Consider the following 15,983-nt stretch of genomic DNA (forward strand, 5'->3'; position numbering starts at 1 on the left):
GGCAATAGTACATCCTTGCTAATTGGCACATTGCGCTGCATTGAGTTTTAGAGACCTTCGCTTAAATTCATCACATCAGCACACGTGGAGCCCCAGTGGCCTAATGGATAAGCCAGGGATTGTGAGTTCAAGTCCCATCTGGAGTGTGTCAAAACTGTTTTCCGCTACAGTGAAGTTTTTAAGTAGTTTTGGGCTTTGAGCAGTATAAACGATGGGAGTGTCTGCAGAGCCGCGGCGCGCGGCCGAAACTGCCATGTTATTTTTGTGCCGGCCGCGCGCCGCGGCTCCTGAAACTGCTGCGCTATTTGAACGCGTTTTAGCGCCGTTTTAGACCGCGCCGGGTTAAGGTTAGGGTTAGGGTTTAAGGTTAAGGTTAGGGTAAAGGTTAGGGTTAAGGTTAAGGTTAAGGTTAAGGTTAAGGTTAAGGTTAAGGTTAAGGTTAAGGTTAAGGTTAAGGTTAAAGTTAAGGTTAAGGTTAGGGTTAGCGTTTAGGTTAGGGTTAAGGTTAAGGTTAGGGTTAGCCATGAGGCTATAACGGGCTATAAGGGAAATGCCGCGGTCCCTGAAACTGCGCGGCCATTTGACCGCGCTGCGCCTCTCCAGCCACGGCCATAAATGATAGCTCCTACTCTTTGGCTAATGGATATTCAAAAATCAAAATTGCATCCACAAGCTTAAAAAAATCAATAAATACATTGTGGACTGTCACCTTGCCATATTACAAGGCAGTGATTTTTTAGATACCTTTTGTTGAAATATGAAATATGCTTGATAGTGCGTCTTATCCCATCTAAAAAAAAAACTCTATTAAAAATCACAAAGTGGCTCTATTTGGCTGAACCAAAAGCAAAATACAAATCCCGAGATATGTGCTGCTTTAAAAATGCATGTTTAAAAGCTGATGACCGAACTATGCACTGTTCCTTAACCTCTCAAACATCAATTAGGCTTATGTTACAATTCAATCGGTTACTCTTGATCTTTAAATTTCTCATATGGTCTAGGGGTTAGAATTTCTAGTTCTCGCCGAGGCAGCCTGGGCGACATTCCCAACTTCCAATATGGGTATGTCTTGCCAAACCTGAGCTTACAATGCTTAATAAAACATGCTGTCTGCAGATATCATTGAAGCAATCCTGCAAGAATTCATGGAGGGTTAAATCTGGTAACGTAATTGCGTTGGTTTCAGAGAATAATGTGTATCATTTCCACTTTCTTAAACTCAGAGTGTATGCATATTGTTGTTGTGGCCGAGAGGTTAAGGCGATGGACTCGAAATCCATTGGGGTTTCCCCGCACAGGTTCGAATCCTGTCAACAACGTGTGTTTAGCAGCACAGTTTTTGAGGTTTCGTTCCATTCTATAAACCAGCATGTTCGCAGATGTTTAATTTCGGAGCAGTTCTTTCAGAACGAGGGCATGTATGAAATCCTTTGTTCGATCCCCTGCATCTCCATTCAATATTCCGTTGATGGCACAAAGTGAAAGCGGTTGTCTCCAGGTCTTGCTTGGGAAAAAAATCATGACAGGTAATAGGTGGTTATGTAGTTCAGTGTTAGAGCACAGTCTTTCGTTGCGAGATTCAACTTCCACATTCCTTTAAATTTAGATTTCATATTTTGAAGCAATTTGAGTCCATTAGACTTATACAGCCCCATAGGCATAATGCACTGGCCTCTTGAACCAGGGATTGCGGGTTCGAGTCCCATCGATGTTGCCAATCAGCAGAGTGGCGCAGCGGAAGCGTGCTGGGCCCATAACCCAGAGGTCGATAGATCGAAACCATCCTCTGCTAGAATAAGTTTACTTGCATTATAGGGATTGTTCATTAGAATTCATCAAACTAGTCAGTAATGTGTTGGATGATGGAAGCCGATCTTCAGTGAAAGCTCCCGGTTCCACATTACCTTTGAAACTAGGCAAGGCAAGTTTATTTGTAGAGCACATTTCATACACAAGGCAATTCAAAGTGCTTCACACAGCAGGAAAAATGCATTCAAATCACAAAGAAATTACAGAAACAGAAATACAATAAAATTAACTAAATTAAAAATGATCAATCCAACTGATTTTTTAAACTAATAATCACAAACAAAAGAGAAGAGTGCAAAGAAAAAATCCTTTCAATCACATGCGCAGCTAAACAAAACTGTTTTTAGCTTAGATTTGAACATTGTCAGAGTTGAAGCCTGTCTCACATCTTCAGGAAGACTGTTCCAGATTTTAGCTGCATAAAACTGAAACGCAGATTCCCCATGTTTTGTCCTGACTCTGGGCACCAGCAAGAGGCCGGTCCCTGAGGTCCTCAGAGTCCGAGATGGTTCATATGGCACTAACACATCCAAGATGTACTTTGGTGCTAGGCCATGGAGAGACTTGTACACAAGCAGAGCTGCTTTAAAGTCCATTCTCTGAGCCACAGGGAGCCATTGCAGAGACCTGAGAACAGGACTAATGTGATCATACTTCCTGGTTCTAGTCAGGACCCGAGCAGCAGCGTTCTGGATGTACTGCAGCTGTTTTAGAACTCGTTTGGAGAGGCCAGTGAGCAGGCTGTTACAATAGTCTAATCTACTGGAGACAAACGCATGGATAAGTCTCTCTAAATCTGGTTTTGACACTATATTTTTGATTTTGGCAATGTTTTTTCGATGGTAAAAAGCTGCTGATGTTATTTATTTGACGTGGCTATTAAAGTTCAAATCTGAGTCCATTATTACCCCCAGATTTCTAATTTGGTTTGTAGGTTTTAGAGCGAGACTCTGGAGGTGACCGCTAACACTTTCTCTTTGTTTCTGTGGGCCAAAAACAATTATTTCAGTCTTGTCTGAGTTCAGCTGGAGAAAGTTGTTTTGCATCCACAAACTGATCTGTTGGATGCAGTGACAGAGTGAATCTACTGGTCCATAGTCACCTGCCGATAGTGAAACATAGATCTGAGTGTCGTCTGCATAATTGTGATAGGACACATTTTCACTGCGTATCAACTGACCTAACGGCAGCATGTAGAGGTTGAACAGAAGGGGACCCAGGACTGACCCTTGGGGCACTCCACAGGTCAGGGTCATGTGGTCTGAGACACAGCTACCAATTTCAACAAAGTACTTCCTGTCTTCCAGATAGGACCTTAACCAGTTTAGGGCAGTGCCAGTGATGCCCACCCAGTCCTCTAGTCTCTGTAAGAGGATCCCATGATCGACAGTGTCAAAAGCAGCACTCAGATCTAACAGAATTAAGACTGAGGCTTTGCCCGTGTCAGTGTTCAGGCGGATGTCATTTGTCACCTTGACAAGAGCAGTCTCAGTGTTGTGATGAGGTCTAAAACCTGACTGAAAAGCATCAAATGAGTTGTTTATTAAGAGGAAATCTGTGAGCTGTTGGTAAACAACCTTTTCAAGGACTTTGCCCAAAAATGTCAGATTAGAGATGGGCCGGTAATGACTCAGTACTGCGGCATCAAGACTGCTCTTCTTTAGGAGAGGCTTTATGACCGCAGTTTTCAAAGACATTGGGAATGTTCCAGATTGAAGCGACATGTTAACTATGTGAGTGAATTGTGCTAACAAACTGTTCAGCACAGACTTTAGAAATCTGGTGGGTAACACATCAAGGCAGCATGTAGATGAACTCAGACTGGTGATGATCTCATGGACAGTTTTGTCAGTTACTGGTGCAAAGTGAGTTAGCTCTAAGTGTCTTGGTGGTTTTAGGGTAATTTTTTTGCATTGTGGGATTTATAGCATTTTTAATGCCCTGAACTTTGTCATTAAAGAATAATGCAAACTCATTACACTTGGATGTGGAAATTAGTTCTAACGGCAGCTGAGCTGGAGGGTTTGTTAATCTGTTTACTGTGGCAAACAGGACACGCGAGTTGCAGCTTCCAATAATTTCAGAGACATATCTTTCCCTAGTTCTACATAAAATGAGGTCGTACATGTTCAGCTTCTCTTTGTAAATCTCTTTTTGAACCTGGAGCTTTGACTTGCGCCATTTCCGTTCGGCCCTGCGGCACTCCCTTTTCTGTGCCCTGACCGAATCATCATTTCTCCACGGCGCCTTCTGCTTATTTTTAACCATTTTAGCCTTTATAGGGGCGATGGTGTCCAGAACATTCAAAACACTAGATGTAACAGAGTTCAACAAATCATTTACATTAGAACATGAGACATTTTCAAAGTTTATCATTTCCATAAACAGTGCACCTGTGCCATCACTTATGTGTCTCCTCTGAACAATTGCAGGACCAACCGGAGGTTTGGGAGAAACAGACAGGTCAAAGAAGACACAGAAATGATCAGACAGAGCAACATCGATCACATTAACATTTGAAATATTTACCCCCTTTGTAATTATGAGATCTAGAGTGTGTCCTTTGCTGTGGGTGGGGCCTCTCACATGCTGAGTAAGACTGAAGGTTTCAAGGACAGTATCAAGCTCTTTAGCGTTTCTGTCACAAATATTATCAACATGCACATTGAAATCACCTGTAATGACCAAACCATCAAAGTCTGTGCATATGACTGAAAGCATCTCAGTAAAATCATCAGTAAAACTTTGGCAGTGCTGGGGAGGCTTGTATAAAACAATGAAGAGAATGGATGGAGACCGTTTTAGCTCCATTTTAAAGGATACATACTCAAATGATGAAAACACCCCAAAAGAACAACCTGTGGATAATTATTTCATCTCTAAAGACAGCACAGACTCCACCCCCTTTTTTGTTTTCTCGTGTTTCAGATTCAAACTTAAAGTTGGGTGGAGCAGATTCTATCAGAACTACATTTCCTGTGTTTTTGTCAAGCCATGTTTCAGTTAAAAACATAAAATCAAGATTATAAGAAGAAATAAAATTATTAATTAAGAGAGATTTGTTACATAAGGATCTGACATTAGTAGCACATTGCTTTTGTCCATCCTATATTGTTATTTATTGTTTGGGGAAAAGGATAGCTGTGTAGTGAAAGAAGATGTAGGTTAAAAAAAGACCCATGATTAGACATTTTGAAGCAATTTGAGCCTATTATGGGTACATAACCCCATAAGCAATATGCACAGGACACTAGCCTCCAAAATCTGGGATTGTGGATTTCAGGTCCGTGATCTAATAGGCCGAGCCAGAAGGATTTTTTATTGGTCTCAAGCTTTCACTGTATTTTTCCAAAGATGCAGTATTGTGGTGGCCAGGTGGGCAAGCCGATGGGCAAGAAATCCATTGGTATTGCTTCATATTTCTTAGAACCCTGCTGGAAACATACCTTTCTCTTCCCCCTGACCAGCAAAGGACGTCACCTGCTTAACAGTGCTTGATTTGTAAATATATAGGTACAGGAACACTTGTGGACTGGGTGATCAGGCCAAAGAAGTTACTGTAACACACAAAAAGTGACACACATGTAAGTAAAGTAACAACTTGTGCCATAACCAGTAAAATATGAATTAAAAAAAAATACAGAATAGAATTTTTTATCCGATCACGGTTTCTGTTCTGTTTCTATTCTATCTGTTCTGTTTTTGTGCATTCTATCATTTCTGAGCATTTTTAATGAAGGGGATGTAGCTCAGTGGTAGAGCGCATGCTTTGCATGTATGAGGTCCTGGGTTCAATCCCCAGCATCTCCAGGCAATAGTACATCTTTGCTAATTGGCACATTGCGCTGCATTGCTTTTTAGAGACCTTCGCTTAAATTCATCACATCAGCACACGTGGAGCCCCAGTGGCCTAATGGATAAGCCAGGGATTGTGAGTTCAAGTCCCATCTGGAGTGTGTCAAAACTGTTTTCCGCTACAGTGAAGTTTTTAAGTAGTTTTGGGCTTTGAGCAGTATAAACGATGGGAGTGTCTGCAGAGCCGCGGCGCGCGGCCGAAACTGCCATGTTATTTTTGTGCCGGCCGCGCGCCGCGGCTCCTGAAACTGCTGCGCTATTTGAACGCGTTTTAGCGCCGTTTTAGACCGCGCCGGGTTAAGGTTAGGGTTAGGGTTAGGGTTAGGGTTTAAGGTTAAGGTTAAGGTTAGGGTAAAGGTTAGGGTTAAGGTTAAGGTTAAGGTTAAGGTTAACCCTTTAGGCGCCAGAGATTATGGATGAAATAAATGTATAAATAAAAAACTTCCTGAGATACAGAGAACTGAAGCCGGGGCACAGCTCTGGGTCGGCAGTGCCCCTGGAGGCCCGTAGAAGCTCCACACTCCAGTTGATTCTTGGATAAAAGGGCACCCAGCCGGTCTCGAACTCGCGTGAGGCGGAGCAGGGATCATCCACCCCGCACACGGCCAGACTTTGCCCGGCCAGGGAGCACCTTCTGCGGGTCGGAGGCTCCGGGTCGGAGCCCCTGGAGCCTGGAGCCCTCACCGGGCCCCGAACTCGGCTGCCGGAGGCAGTGCAGTGCCTCATGGATAAAAGGGCACCCAGCCGGTCTCGAACTCGCGTGAGGCGGAGCAGGGATCATCCACCCCGCACACGGCCAGACTTTGCCGGGCCAGGGAGCACCTTCTGCGGGTCGGAGGCTCCGGGTCGGAGCCCCTGGAGCCTGGAGCCCTCACCGGGCCCCGAACTCGGCTGCCGGAGGCAGTGCAGTGCCTCATGGATAAAAGGGCACCCAGCCGGTCTCGAACTCGCGTGAGGCGGAGCAGGGATCATCCACCCCGCACACGGCCAGACTTTGCCCGGCCAGGGAGCACCTTCTGCGGGTCGGAGGCTCCGGGTCGGAGCCCCTGGAGCCTGGAGCCCTCACCGGGCCCCGAACTCGGCTGCCGGAGGCAGTGCAGTGCCTCATGGATAAAAGGGCACCCAGCCGGTCTCGAACTCGCGTGAGGCGGAGCAGGGATCATCCACCCCGCACACGGCCAGACTTTGCCCGGCCAGGGAGCACCTTCTGCGGGTCGGAGGCTCCGGGTCGGAGCCCCTGGAGCCTGGAGCCCTCACCGGGTCCCGAACTCGGCTGCCGGAGGCAGTGCAGTGCCTCATGGATAAAAGGGCACCCAGCCGGTCTCGAACTCGCGTGAGGCGGAGCAGGGATCATCCACCCCGCACACGGCCAGACTTTGCCCGGCCAGGGAGCACCTTCTGCGGGTCGGAGGCTCCGGGTCGGAGCCCCTGGAGCCTGGAGCGCTCACCGGGCCCCGAACTCGGCTGCCGGAGGCAGTGCAGTGCCTCATGGATAAAAGGGCACCCAGCCGGTCTCGAACTCGCGTGAGGCGGAGCAGGGATCATCCACCCCGCACACGGCCAGACTTTGCCCGGCCAGGGAGCACCTTCTGCGGGTCGGAGGCTCCGGGTCGGAGCCCCTGGAGCCTGGAGCCCTCACCGGGCCCCGAACTCGGCTGCCGGAGGCAGTGCAGTGCCTCATGGATAAAAGGGCACCCAGCCGGTCTCGAACTCGCGTGAGGCGGAGCAGGGATCATCCACCCCGCACACGGCCAGACTTTGCCCGGCCAGGGAGCACCTTCTGCGGGTCGGAGGCTCCGGGTCGGAGCCCCTGGAGCCTGGAGCCCTCACCGGGCCCCGAACTCGGCTGCCGGAGGCAGTGCAGTGCCTCATGGATAAAAGGGCACCCAGCCGGTCTCGAACTCGCGTGAGGCGGAGCAGGGATCATCCACCCCGCACACGACCAGACTTTGCCCGGGGAAGGGCCACTCTGGCTGGGCATGGCCTCCGCCGAGCACCCCCTGGAGCCCCCGGAGCACCTCCAGAGCCACCCCCCACTCCTCCAGACTCACCCCGGGGAAGGGACACTCTGGCTGGGCATGGCCTCCACTGAGCACCCCCTGAAGCCCCCGGAGCACCTCCAGAGCCACCCCCCACTCTCCCCAGACTATGCCCGGGGAAGGGCCACTCTGGCTGGGCATGGCCTCCACTGAGCACCCCCTGGAGCCCCCGGAGCACCTCCAGAGCCACCCCCCACTCTCCCCAGACTATGCCCGGGGAAGGGCCACTCTGGCTGGGCATGGCCTCCGCCGAGCACCCCCTGGAACCCCTGGAGCCCCTCCAGAGCCACCCCCCACTCCTCCAGACTCACCCCGGGGAAGGGCCACTCTGGCTGGGCATGGCCTCCGCCGAGCACCCCCCTGGAACCCCTGGAGCCCCTCCAGAGCCACCCCCCACTCCTCCAGACTCACCCCGGGGAAGGGCAACTCTGGCTGGGCATGGCCTCCGCTGAGCACCCCCTGGAACCCCTGGAGCCCCCGGAGCACCTCCAGAGCCACCCCCCACTCCTCCAGACTCTGCCCGGGGAAGGGCCACTCTGGCTGGGCATGGCATCCGCCGAGCACCCCCTGGAACCCCTGGAACCCCTCCAGAGCCACCCCGCATTCCCCCAAACTCAGTCTGGGGACGGGCCACTCTTCCCCGGGTTGAAGGCTCTGGGACTCCGGGGATGACCACCGGGGACCAGGCCCTCCCTTCGAACCCGGGGACCCACACTTAAGCACCCCCACACGGGCTACACACCCTTGTTTCAGCCCCCTGGAGGTCCGTGCCCTTGGTACTATACCATGGAAGTCCGTGCCCTTGGTACTCCGACTGGAGTACCAAGGGAACGGCCCAGCACTCACCACAGAGGCTCGCGCCGGCCCCGGCCCACCTTTCGTCCCCGGGAACCCACACTTAAGCACCCCAACACGAGCTACACACCCTTGGTGCAGCCCCCTGGAAGTCCGTGCCCTTGGTACTCTGAGCCACTTTAAAAGATAAAAAGCACCAGGACCCCAAGGCCCTGGCTCCCCTGTCCCCTACACCACACTTGGAGGCAGGGCCCTTGCCCTCCACTGGCTGCCCCCGCGCCCAATGTACTCCATAACCGAAGAAGAGAGGGGGACCCGGAGGCCGGCCTACTAGGGTAACAGGTTTAACTTAGAGCCGGGGCTCTGGACCACAAATGCCAACAACCCCGCAGTGCGCAGGAGCCTTCGAAGCTGGATGAAACCAGAACGGGGCCCTACGATGGCGGTGACCAGCCAGTTGATAGCAAAGTGAGCCCTGGACAGGAGCTGCATTTGACAAACTCAGAGACGAGGAAGGGACCGGAGTCGGACCAAATATATCATCTGGCGCTGTGTCCAGCGTGAGGGTGAGCCAGCGCAAATCAGGACCACAAATGCCAACAACCCCGCAGTGCGCAGGAGCCTTCGAAGCTGGATGAAACCAGAACGGGGCCCTACGATGGCGGTGACCAGCCAGTTGATAGCAAAGTGAGCCCTGGACAGGCGCTGCATTTGACAAACTCAGAGACGAGGAAGGGACCGGAGTCGGACCAAATATATCATCTGGCGCTGTGTCCAGCGTAAGGGTGAGCCAGCGCAAATCAGGACCACAAATGCCAACAACCACGCAGTGCGCAGGAGCCTTCGAAGCTGGATGAAACCAGAACGGGGCCCTACGATGGCGGTGACCAGCCAGTTGATAGCAAAGTGAGCCCTGGACAGGAGCTGCATTTGACAAACTCAGAGACGAGGAAGGGACCGGAGTCGGACCAAATATATCATCTGGCGCTGTGTCCAGCGTAAGGGTGAGCCAGCGCAAATCAGGACCACAAATGCCAACAACCCCGCAGTGCGCAGGAGCCTTCGAAGCTGGATGAAACCAGAACGGGGCCCTACGATGGCGGTGACCAGCCAGTTGATAGTAAAGTGAGCCCTGGACAGGCGCTGCATTTGACAAACTCAGAGACGAGGAAGGGACCGGAGTCGGACCAAATATATCATCTGGCGCTGTGTCCAGCGTAAGGGTGAGCCAGCGCAAATCAGGACCACAAATGCCAACAACCCCGCAGTGCGCAGGAGCCTTCGAAGCTGGATGAAACCAGAACGGGGCCCTACGATGGCGGTGACCAGCCAGTTGATAGCAAAGTGAGCCCTGGACAGGCGCTGCATTTGACAAACTCAGAGACGAGGAAGGGACCGGAGTCGGACCAAAAATATGCGCCGGCCCTGCCCCCCGCCCCGCGCAGAGCCATCGGACACGTTGAGGCTGAAGGGGACTGGCGCAGAGCCCTTGGGCCCAGGGGCTAAGCGCAGCCATCATCCTTCAAGCCGCGCCTCCTGCTGCGCGGGGGTGAGTGACAATGGGCTCGGACTGTGGTTCCGTCGGACGCGTTGAGGCTGAAGGAGACTGGCGCAGAGCCCCTGTAACAGGGGCTAAGCGCAGCCATCATCCTCCAAGCCGCGCGTCCTTCAGTGCGGGGGTGAGTGACAGTGGGCCTGGACTGTTGTTCCACCGGACGCGTTGAGGCTGAAGGGGACTGGTGCAGAGCCCCTGTGCCAGGGGCTAAGCGCAGCCATCATCCTCCAAGCCGCGCGTCCTTCTGCGCAGGGGTGAGTGACAGTGGACCCGGACTGTGTTCCCACCGGACGCGTTGAGGCTGAAGGGGACTGGCTCAGAGCCCCTGGCACAGGGGCTAAGCACAGCCATCATCCTTCAAGCCGCGCGTCCTTCAGTGCGGGGGTGAGTGACAGAGGGCCTGGACTGTTGTTCCACCGGACGCGTTGAGGCTGAAGGGGACTGGTGCAGAGCCCCTGTGCCAGGGGCTAAGCGCAGCCATCATCCTCCAAGCCGCGCGTCCTTCTGCGCAGGGGTGAGTGACAATGGACCCGGACTGTGTTCCCACCGGACGCGTTGAGGCTGAAGGGGACTGGCTCAGAGCCCCTGGCACAGGGGCTAAGCGCAGCCATCATCCTCCAAGCCGCGCGTCCTTCAGTGCGGGGGTGAGTGACAGTGGGCCTGGACTGTTGTTCCACCGGACGCGTTGAGGCTGAAGGGGACTGGTGCAGAGCCCCTGTGCCAGGGGCTAAGCGCAGCCATCATCCTCCAAGTCGCGCGTCCTTCTGCGCAGGGGTGAGTGACAGTGGACCCGGACTGTGTTCCCACCGGACGCGTTGAGGCTGAAGGGGACTGGTGCAGAGCCCCTGTGCCAGGAGCTAAGCGCAGCCATCATCCTCCAAGCCGCGCGTCCTTCAGTGCGGGGGTGAGTGACAGTGGGCCTGGACTGTTGTTCCACCGGACGCGTTGAGGCTGAAGGGGACTGGTGCAGAGCCCCTGTGCCAGGAGCTAAGCGCAGCCATCATCCTCCAAGCCGCGCGTCCTTCTGCGCAGGGGTGAGTGACAATGGACCTGGACTGTGTTCCCACCGGACGCGTTGAGGCTGAAGGGGACTGGCTCAGAGCCCCTGGCACAGGGGCTAAGCGCAGCCATCATCCTTCAAGCCGCGCGTCCTTCAGTGCGGGTGTGAGTGACGGTCCCATCTCCGGAGACAAGGGGCCAGGCGCGGGGGAAGCCAGTCAGACTGAAGCCCCGCGCCTGGTGGGACCTCTGTCTCGGCCTCGCTTCCAACGTGTCCGGCGTGAGGTTAGCCGGAGCAAACCACAGCCGCAAAATGTAAACAAACCCGCAGTGCGCAGGAGCCTTCGAAGCTGGATAAAACCAGAACGGGGCCCTACGATGGCGGGTCTTGAGTGCCAATAGACCAAGCTCCTTGTCTGGTATACATAGAACCATGATTTGTACCATTTTCATGGTTGATTCACGGATGATCCCTGCTCCGCCTCACGCGAGTTGGACGGCTGGGTGCCTTTTATCCATGAGGCACTGCACTGCCTCCGGCAGCCGAGTTCGGGGCCCGGTGAGGGCTCCAGGCTCCAGGGGCTCCGACCCGGAGCCTCCGACCCGCAGAAGGTGCTCCCTGGCCGGGCAAAGTCTGGCCGTATGCGGGGTGGATGGCCCTGGGTCTGGGCGGCGCTAAGATCACGGAGCGGGTCACCTCCGCGTACAGCCCGTGGTCAGCGTGACACCGTGCTCTGCCCCGAGCAATCAGAGCAAACAGGAAGCTTCTGGAAGTGCCCGGGAGTCTGGTAAAATCAAGCCGAAAATAGACCCTCTCATGCCGGGTCTGAGCGGCACTTAGAGCCCGGAGGAGCGCGGAGCGCGGGGCTCCATTCAGAGGCTCCGTGATCCGCCTTACAACCAGCTCTCACCTCCGCGTACAGCCCGTGGTCAGCGTGACACCGTGCTCTGCCCCGAGCAATCAGAGCAAACAGGAAGCTTCTGGAAGTGCCCGGGAGTCTGGTAAAATCAAGCCGAAAATAGACCCTCTCATGCCGGGTCTGAGCGGCACTTAGAGCCCGGAGGAGCGCGGAGCGCGGGGCTCCATTCAGAGGCTCTGTGATCCGACGCTCACCTCCGCACCTCCGAACCATGACTTGACATTACGGCTGTGAAGGAGCCTTGGAAGCTGGATAAAACCAGAACGGGGCCCATCGATCGCGGTTCTCGTGTGCCCGTCAAACGAGCTCCTTGCCCGGTATCCGCACAACCAGGAAATGTACCTGTTTCGATTGCGAAAAACGTCATTCTCAAAAACCGCCCGCCCCTCCCTCCCAGCATTACCATTCTGCACATTCCGCGTGAGAGCAGCGTAAGAATTTCTCGGGAGCAGCGTGATTTAGCCCGGGAATTTTGAGCTGAACGCTTATTCCCATGAGCCCAAAAAACGACTAAGTCCAACGGTATATAGTGTACTATTGCCGAAAAACGACAGAGTCGCTCTGGTATAGTGTACTATTGCCGAAAAATGACAGAGTCTTTTCAGGTATAGTGTACTATTTCGGTTTTTACTCTAAGTCCCTCAGGGGCATATGGTGCTATACTCTGATGGTCAGATCACCTCCAGGCCCGAGGGGAGTGCTTTTCTGGGGGCAAACAGTGCACTGATGATGGGGGATTATTTCATTTTGCTCATTTTGGTGTTTTTTCACATTTTAACCCATTTTCACCCCATTTATCTCACAACTTCATACTACGGCCCGGAAAAACGACAGAGTCGCTCGGGTATAGTGTACTATTGCCGAAAAATGACAGAGTCTTTTCAGGTATAGTGTACTATTTCGGTTTTTACTCTAAGTCCCTCAGGGGCATATGGTGCTATACTCTGATGGTCAGATCACCTCCAGGCCCCAGGGGAGTGCTTTTCTGGGGGCAAACAGTGCACTGATGATGGGGAATTATTTCATTTTGCTCATTTTGGTGTTTTTTCACATTTTAACCCATTTTCACCCCTTTTGCTCACAACTTCATACTACGGCCCGGAAAAACGACAGAGTCCCTCGGGTATAGTGTACTATTGCAGAAAAACGACAGAGTCTTTTCAGGCATAGTGTACTATTTCGGTTTTTACTCTAAGTCCCTCAGGGGCATATGGTGCTATACTCTGATGGTCAGATCACCTCCAGGCCCCATTGGAGTGCTTTTCTGGGGGCAAACAGTGCACTGATGATGGGGGATTATTTAATTTTGCTCATTTTGGTGTTTTTTTCACATTTTAACCCATTTTCACCCCTTTTGCTCACAACTTCATACTACGGCCCGGAAAAACGACAGAGTCCCTCGGGTATAGTGTACTATTGCCGAAAAACGACAGAGTCCCTCGGGTATAGTGTACTATTGCCGAAAAACGACAGAGTCCCTCGGGTATAGTGTACTATTGCCGAAAAACGACAGAGTCCCTCGGGTATAGTGTACTATTGCCGAAAAACGACAGAGTCCCTCGGGTATAGTGTACTATTGCCGAAAAACGACAGAGTCCCTCGGGTATAGTGTACTATTGGCTGGAAGCTCGGTTTTTTTTCTAAGACCAGCAGGGGTATATGGTACTATATTCTGGTGGTCAGATCACCTCCAGGCCCCAGGGGAGTGCTTTTCTGGGGGCAAACTGTGCACTGATGATGGGGGATTATTTCATTTTGCTCATTTTGGTGTTTTTTCACATTTTAACCCATTTTCACCCCTTTTGCTCACATCTTCAAACTCGGGCCCTGATTACAAGTTCTGACCAAATGATGACAAACACGGTATTTATTATGTATTTTTTTCATTTTTTTTATTTTTCCAACTTATACATCCATCATTGGTGCCAGGCAGGTTGTGGAGAAAGCAGTGAAGAAAGGAGAGAGCCATCACAGAAAAGATGTCCATCCAGGGTCAAGGTACCCTGCACTTTTACATATCCAAATGACAGCATTTAAAGTTTTTTAGCGTATGGTATCTCTCGTTGCATGGAACCGCACAGAGGCCAACGCCACACTGACGGCACCTGTACTTTGTTTGCCGCCTGCCTTTGGTACGAGAGCGGTCAGAGCACACGGCGCAGTCTGGACGTCCCTCTGCTTGACAAAGCCAATGACGCTCTGTGAGTCTCTGTGGCATTTCACCCTCCGGTCTTGAGCGCCTTTCTTGTTTTTTGGAGTGATCAGCCAGTAATGCATCAATAATCTTCTGAATGTAAACCTTTAAAGGTTTGTGTGGGCCTGGAGTGGATTTGGTGTATATGATGTGTGAGTTGACAATACTTATGCTTATAATGGCATTGAATATGCGATGATACCATTTCCGGGACCTGTGTGGAAAGAGGTATGTCTTCCTCCTCTGGTCAGCAGTGTCCACTCCACCCATGTAGGCGTTGTACTGGTCGACACATACAGGTCTTTTGATGTCACGGAAGCCAGTGTCATCTGTCTTGGATCGGATCCTCCTCTGAACACAATCATTTCCATGGACTGTGGACAACATGGTGAGACGTTTAGTATCGTGCCAAGCACAAGCCAGGAGTTTTCCCTTTCTGCAAAAAACTGGGTCATCTCCTTTTTTCAGCTGTAAGACACTTTTACCAAGGCATTTTGGCATCCCCAACCTGGTAATCCTTACCGTCCCACACAGTCCAGTTTCCAAATCTGCTAATTCATTTGCAATTACAGGCGAGGTATAGTAACTGTCCATGTAAATCTCGTGTCCTTTGCCCGTAAAGGGAGAAACCAACTCACGGACAACTGCGTGTGTTGCACTGATGTTGCTTGCATTATTTTTGTACTGTCCAGTGTGCATTGACCAGCGCAAAACATACCCTGAACAGCTTTCACTCAGGGCATACACTCTATAGCCATATTTGTCAGGTTTATTCGGAGAGTAACATTTTAGTGAAGATCTCCCCTTGAAAGCTATTGTCATTTCATCTAAAGAAAGCTCCTTGATTGGACTGTAAACTGCTGCAAATTTGGGAATAATCAAATCTATTATTGGGCGGACTTTGAACAGTTTATCGTGCCCGGGCTCGCCTGTTCTCACATAATCATTATTGTTGACAAAATGAAAGAACGAAAGAATGATTTCAAATCTGTTTCTTGACATTACATTTCCAAATCCAGGCGTTTGTGTAAGCCAAAATGTTCCCCAGTAATCCTCGATTTCAGGTTTCTCAACAAGGCCCATGGAGAGATGCAAAGCGAAGAAAGCTTTCATTTCGGTGACTGATACATCATACCACTCAAGAAATCTTGAATGTGGCTTCAGAATCATAGGTGCCATACACTGATGTGCATATCTATTTGTCTCATCAGTAATGAAAGTCCAAAACTGATCGGTCAGAAAGAGTGACAGAATATCAAATGGATTAGCATCCGTCAGATCCATCTCTCCTGTGTAGCCAACTGGGTCTTCAAAAGGTTTGATCCATGCCTCAAATACCTCGACCTCTCTCAGCATGTCCCAGCTCTCATCCACCGGGCAAGTTTTACTGCAGCCACTGGTTCCACTGGTTCCTCGCCTCCGTCTGTCCTTTGCACCTGTCCGTTGTTTCGAAGTCCCTTCATCTCCACTTGGAAATCCATCGTCACTCTCGGGGAGATAATACCCTTCAGAGTCAGAATCTGCTGTAAATTGCATGCCACGTGTACTTCCTCCAGCCATTTTTTTCCTTACCGGATCTGCCCTGGATCATACCTGGCTAATAAAGGGAAGTTGCACCGAACCGACCAATGACTGAAGTGATTCATTTTCTACTATTATTTCATTAATTTCCTTGTACGGTAAAGTTGCATTTCTGCGACTTTGGCGCTTAAAGGGTTAGAATACAGAGTTTTTGGTTTCAATACCTTATCATCTGCTGCCATCTTCTGTATTTTTTGTAAATAAAGGTGGACAAAAATAAATAAATATTTGAC

The 15,983-nt window shown here is 51.2% G+C and overlaps 2 non-coding genes across 2 annotated transcripts; both read left to right on the forward strand.

The window, feature by feature from the left end:
* Positions 1-1,240: 1,240 nt before the first annotated feature.
* trnas-cga (transfer RNA serine (anticodon CGA)) lies at positions 1,241-1,322 on the forward strand. The gene has a single exon. It is a non-coding gene; the product is annotated as a tRNA-Ser (tRNA).
* A 4,228-nt stretch (positions 1,323-5,550) lies between these two features.
* On the forward strand, positions 5,551-5,622 carry trnaa-ugc (transfer RNA alanine (anticodon UGC)). The gene has a single exon. It is a non-coding gene; the product is annotated as a tRNA-Ala (tRNA).
* Positions 5,623-15,983: the final 10,361 nt, after the last annotated feature.

Source organism: Eucyclogobius newberryi, unplaced genomic scaffold (assembly GCF_026437365.1).
Source record: "Eucyclogobius newberryi isolate DKJ021-1_F unplaced genomic scaffold, fEucNew1.0.hap1 SCAF_60, whole genome shotgun sequence".
NCBI lineage: Eukaryota > Metazoa > Chordata > Actinopteri > Gobiiformes > Gobiidae > Eucyclogobius > Eucyclogobius newberryi.